Source organism: Herpailurus yagouaroundi, unplaced genomic scaffold (assembly GCF_014898765.1).
Source record: "Herpailurus yagouaroundi ecotype Mexico unplaced genomic scaffold, PumYag 196, whole genome shotgun sequence".
Classification (NCBI taxonomy): domain Eukaryota; kingdom Metazoa; phylum Chordata; class Mammalia; order Carnivora; family Felidae; genus Herpailurus; species Herpailurus yagouaroundi.
This window is the reverse complement of record NW_024412427.1, coordinates 11,569,036-11,575,509: the sequence shown is the minus strand read 5'-3', so window position 1 is coordinate 11,575,509 and position 6,474 is coordinate 11,569,036.

Below are 6,474 nucleotides of genomic sequence, written 5' to 3'. Positions count from 1 at the left end.
TTCCTTTCCTTTCCTTTCCTTTCCTTTCCTTTCCTTTCCTTTCCTTTTCTTTCCAAAGGAGAAATAATCTTTTTTGTTAATGTTATTGAAATATAATTAACATACAGTGTTATGTTAGTTTCAGTATACAATGTAATGATTCAACAATTCTATACATTACTCAATGCTCCTCATAGTAAGTGTTCTCCTAATCCCTTTTATCTGTTTCACCCACCTCCCCTCCCCACAACCACCAGTTTGTCCTCTATATTTAAAAGTCTGTTTTTGTGTTTGTCTCCTTTTTTATTTGTTTTTTCATTTGTTTCTTAAATTCCACATATGAGTGAAATCACATGGTCTTTTTCTTTGTCTGACTTGTTTCATTTGGCATTGTACCCTCTAGGGCCATCTGTGTTGTTGCAAACTGCAAGATCTCATTCCTTTTTATTGCTAATATTCCATTGTAGGTATGTACTGTGTCATCTTTTTTTTTTTAGCTTAATTTATAACTTTATTTATTTACTTATTTATTTTAACTCCAGATAAATACCACATCTTCTTTTTTTTAATGTTTATTTATTTTTGAGTGGTGGGGAGGGGCAGAGAGAGTGGGAGACACAGAATCTGAAGCAGGTTCCAAGCTCTGAGTTGTCAGCACAGAACCTGATGCAGGGCTCGAACTCACAAACTGCGAGATCATAACCCGAGCCGAAGTTGGACGCTTAACTGACTGAGCCACCCAGGTGCCCCTACATCTTTTTTTATTCATCTATGGATGGACACTTGGGCTGCTTCCATATCTTGGCTATTGTAAATAATGTTGCAATAAACCTGGGTGTACATATAGCTTTTGGAATTTGTGTTTTTGTTTTCTTTGGGTAAATACCTAGTAGTGAAATTATTGGATCATATGATAATTCTATTTTTACAATTTTTTGAGGAACCTTTATACTGTTTTCCATAGCGGCTGCACCAAATTACATTCCCACCAACTGTGCACTAGGGTTCCTTTTTCTTTACATCCACACCAACAGTTGTTATTTCTTGTGTTTTTGATTCTAGCCATTCTGACAGATGCAAGATGATAGCTCATTGTGGTTTTGAATTGCATTTCCCTGATGATTAATGATGTTGAGCATCTTTTCATGTGTCTGTTGGCCACCATTTGTATGTCTTCTTTGGAAAAATGTCTATTCAGGTCCTCTGCTCATTATTAAATCAGATTATTTGGGAGGGGTATTTTTGGTGTTGAGTTGTATATATTCTTTGTATATTTGGGATATTAACCCCTTATAGGATATATTATTTGCAAATATCTTCTTCCATTCAGTAGGTTTCCTTGCCGTTTTATTGATGGCTTCCTTCACTGTGCAAAAGCTTTTTATTTTGGTGTAGTCCCAATAGTTTAATTTGCTTTTGTTTCCCTCATCTGAATAGCTAGAAAAATGTTTCTATGGCTAATGTTAAAGGAATTACTGCTTCTATGTTTTCTTCAAGGAGTTATGGTTTCAAGTCTCACATTTAGGATTTTAATCCATTTTGAGTATATTTTTGTGTATGGTGTAAGAAAGTGGTCCAGTTTCTTTCTTTCTTTCTTTCTTTCTTTTTTTTTTTTTTTTGCATGTAGCTGTCCAGTTTTGTCTGCACCATTTGTTGAAGAGACTCTCTTTTCCCCATGGTATATTCTTCCTCCTCTGTCAAAGATTAATTGACCATATAAGCATGGGTTTATTTCTGGGCTCTCTATTCTGTTCCATTGATCAATGTGTCTGTTTCTGTGCTAGTACCATACTGTTTTGATTACTACAGCTTTGTAGTACATCGTGATGGCCATGTTTGTTTTCATCCAGCAATGTTCAGGAAGAGAAATCATAAATCCAAAGAACATTGTTAAGCTATTCATTACAATGTATACCTGTTCTAGCACACAGATATACCTGTGGCCAGAATGAAATGGACTTTAAAATCATCCACCTCTTTTTTTTTCTGATCATTTACCAAAGAACATTTTGATAAGCAACTTAGATTCCCTAGTAATGAAATGCTTTGGACAGCAAACACGAATATTTCAGTCACTGGAAAAATATATCCCATGCTAGAATGTAACTCTGTGAGGGCAGGAAATTGTTAATCACAGCTGTGTCCCTAGAACCTAGAACAGTGCTTAGCACAAAGTAGATTCTTTGTGTTCGATGAATGAATGAACATTAGTAAATTAGAATTATACTTTATACCACATTTTCTTGTGAATTTGGTTATTGTAAGTCAATCCTCAAATATCTCTTCCATGCTAGATGCATTAGGAATATCAGATTTCTGGTCTTGAAGGCCAAATATGAGACCTTGAACTCTAGTGCTCTACCACAAGTGTCTGCAAGACCTGATTTGATTAACCAGCTGACCTCCTTTGATGTCTCCTTCTTGATTCTCTTTGACTTCAATTCATCCTCCATCTAGCTCACAAGTTTTATTTTAAGAAACCCAATCATATTGTTCCCCTGCCTAAAAATCAGTTAATTCTCTGTTACCTTCAGATAATAGCTATCTACAGTCTACTTCTCCAGCTTTCCTACCACTTTACTCTCTACCCTTCTTTCTACTGTCTATCAGGTATTGTCAGTTCCAGCCACACTGAGTTACTTTATATTTCCTGAAATGCCATTTCTCTGGCTGGAATGTTCATCCCACCTCTTCCTAGGTGATGAACTCCTGCCATTCTTTAAGATCCAGCTTAAATGTTACTTCTTACAAGCTTATGACTTCTCTAGAGGGGAAAAGCTATTTCTTTCTTCCTGATTGTTTTCTCTCTTTCCCCTGCAACAGCCCTTATATATTATAGCTACCTTTGAGATCCTGCAGGGCAGGATCTGTCTTATTTATCTTTCCTTGCTTCCCAAATACCTTGCACATGTTTCTGAATGCAAGGATCCATATGGAGTGATAAGTATGAGTGCTAATAACTAACTTGCAACAGCTTGAGCTTCTTACACATAGTCTCCTTCCCAAGGAAGAATACGAAACTTCTCAACTGTATCGGGTTTTTGTTGTTGTTGTTGTTTTTAAAAATTTTTAACGTTGATTTATTTTTGAGAGACAAAGCATGAACAGGGGCAGGGCAGACAGAGGGAGACACAGAATCTGAAGCAGGCTCCAGGCTCTGAGCTGTCAGCACAGAGCCTGACGCGGGGCTCAAACCCATGAACCATGAGATCATGACCTAAGCGAAAGTTGGACGCTTAACCAACTGAGCTACCCAGGTATCCCTCAACTGTATTGTTTGAAACAATTGGGTATGAACATAGTCAGGAAAGAAAGGTGCTTTACATACTCTCTTTACGAGTTACCATAAAAGATTTTTTGTCTTCTTGACATATCAGCAGACTCTTAGAAAGGGGTGATTCAGTGCACCATGTATACACTCAGCACCTTGGATTATCACTACTCATTGTATATCTTACTGCCTTGCTCTTGAGAGACTTTGTAACCCCAACACTTTCATAGTGTCTAGTACTTATTGGGAGCACAATAAAATGCTTTATTTTAAGCATTGAAAGAATGTATGAATTAATAAATGAAATTCAATAATTAATTTCTTCCTCTCTTCTTTTGAATAATTAAACCCTCCCTTTAAAAATGTTTGAGGTGCCACTTGCTCTTTAAAGCCTTTTCTAATCATCCCCTGTTATAATTTTACCCTTCTCCATCTTCATGTAGCACATATTATTTACACCATGCTGTCTTGCATTTTTAAGTGCATATGTTCTTTCTTCCTAGCTAGATTGTAAAATTCTTGAGAGCAGGGACTATATGTACTGTTGCATCCTACAGTAGTGTCTTAAATCTAGTAGGATTTTAATACTGCAAATTCTTGGTAAGTTACCCATGGTCATTCAGTGTCTTGTCATCTCAGAAGACTGCAAAACTCTGAAGATAACCTCTGAAGATACTACCTCACATCCATTAAGATGGCTATTATAAAAACAGAGCAAAACAGAAAACAGAAAAGGACAAGTGTTAGCAAGGATGTGGAGAAATTGGAACCCTTGTGCACTGTCAGTGGGAATGTAAAATGGTACAGCTGCTATATATAGCTGTTCTTCAAAATAGTATAGTGGTTACTCAAAAAATTAGAATTACCATATTATCCAACAATTCCACTTGTGGTATATACCCAAAAGAGTTGAAAGGAGAGTCCCAAAGAGATTTTTGTACACCTACGTTTATAGCAGCATTCTTCACAGTAGCCAATAGTGGAAGCAACCCAAGTGTCTGTTGGTAGATGGACGGAAAAACAAAATGTGGTTATACATCCAGTGGAATATTATTCAGTCTTAAAAATGAAGGCAGTTCTGACACATATTGCAACACGGATGAACCTTGAGGGCATTATGCTGAATGAAATAAGCCAGTCACAAAAAGACAAATATTATACACTTCCATTTATGTGAGGTACCTAGAGTAGTCACTCTCATAGAAACAGAAAGTAGAATGGTGGTTGCCTGGGGCTGGGGGCAGAAGAAAGGGGAGTTGTTATTTAATGGTGGCAGAGTTTCAGTTTTGCAAGACGAAAGAGTTCTGGAGACTGGTTGCACAACAATGTGAATGTACTGAAATGAAACGTACACTTAAAAATGGTTAACATAGGGTGGCTCAGTCGGTTAAACGTCCGACTTCGGCTCAGGTCATGATTGCGATTGGTGACTTTGAGCTCCGCTTCAGGCTCTGTGCTGACAGCTCAGAGCCTGGAGCCTGCTTTGGATTCTGTGTCTCCCTCCCTCTCTGCCCCTTCCCTGCTGGGAGTCTGTCTCCTTGTCTCTCAAAAATGAATAAACATTAAAAAAATGTTTTTAAAAATGGTTACCACTGTGAATTTTATGTTATTAAAAAAGATAACAGCACTGAACAGGGAGTCAAAAGACCGAGGTTATTCTTGGTTGTTTCCCAGTGACCAATGAATCTTGTGAAAGTTACTGTTTTTACTTGTGCCTTGATTTCTTCATCTTTAAACAGGATAATATTATTAATAAAGCCTTGGCTTCTGGGTTTCTGTGAGGACCAAATAGAAAAAAAGAAAAAAAACCAACAACCAACAACGCTTAAGATCATTTTTTTTCAGTAGTAGTTTTTCTGGCATTCCAGTGTCCCTGATCTCTTTTAATATTCATCACAAGTTTCACATCCTGTTTTATAACAAAATATTCCTAAAGATGCCTCAGCAATAACCTGTTACCACTTGAAAGGATATGTATACTGAACTCTTAAACTTTGGGCTGCTTACCTTATAATTTAGTTCCAGGAACACAGCAAATAAACAGCCTTTATGAGGACTATAGATGACCTAAGATGCTAATTACTAATGTGGTTTAACATTAATTGAGGAAATACAAGCTCAGGATTTTCATGTGAGCATGAGAAAGCTGGTCCCAAATTTGGGAGGTATGAGGGTAATATCTGCTTAGTGTCTACTAAGCATCAGGCTCTATAGCAGATGTCTTACATGTGATATCTCATTTAATCTTCACAAAAGCCTTGATAGGTTAATAATATTATACTCTTTTTTTTTTGAGAGAGAGAGAGAGAGAGAGAGAGAGAGAGACAGCACAAGCTGGGGAGAGGGGCGGAGGGAGAGATATAATACTTTTCTTTTAATGTTTATTTATATGAGAGAGAGAGAGAACATGGGGGAGCGGCAGAGAGAGAGGGGTACAGAGGATCCAAAGTAGGCTCTGTGCTGACAGCAGTGAATCTGATGCGGGGCTCAAACCCACGAACTATGAGTTCATGACCTGAGCTGAAGTTGGGACACTCAACTGGCTGAGCCACGCAGGCACCTCAAGAATCTTTTTTTAAAAATGTTTATTTATTTATTTTGAGAGAGAGCATGCGCACATGAGGGAGTGCCTGCATGCGTGAGTTGGGGGTGGTGAGAGAGAGAGGGAGAGAATCCCAAGCAGGTTCTGTGCTGGCAGTGTAGAGTCCAATGCAGGGCTTGATCCCACGACCTTTGGATCATGACCTGAGCGGAAATCAAGAGTCAGAAGCTCAACCAACTGAAGCCACCCAGGTACCCCCTATATTCATTTTATGAACAGGGAAAATGAAGCTCAGAGAGGTTAAGTCATTACCCAAAATCACACAATGAATGACAAAGATGGAATTTAATTCCAGCTCTGTATGACTGAAGCCCATATTCCTTATATTGTGTTACATTGCCTCTCAAAATATATTTGACTATGCCTATTAGTAATATAGTCAATAATAAATGATATATGTTTATTGTGTATTTATACATTTCTGTCAATTGTCTTACTTGGTCATTACAAGTAAGATAGGCTGTGTAGGGATAATTGTCACCATTTTACAGATGATGAAAAAGTCAGAAAATAACTTACATAAATCAACCAATGAATGGCTATAACAGCACTTGAAAATAGGTACTGCAGTTCTCAGACTCATGCTTTTTCCACATTAGCCTCATGAGAACAGAATTTTATC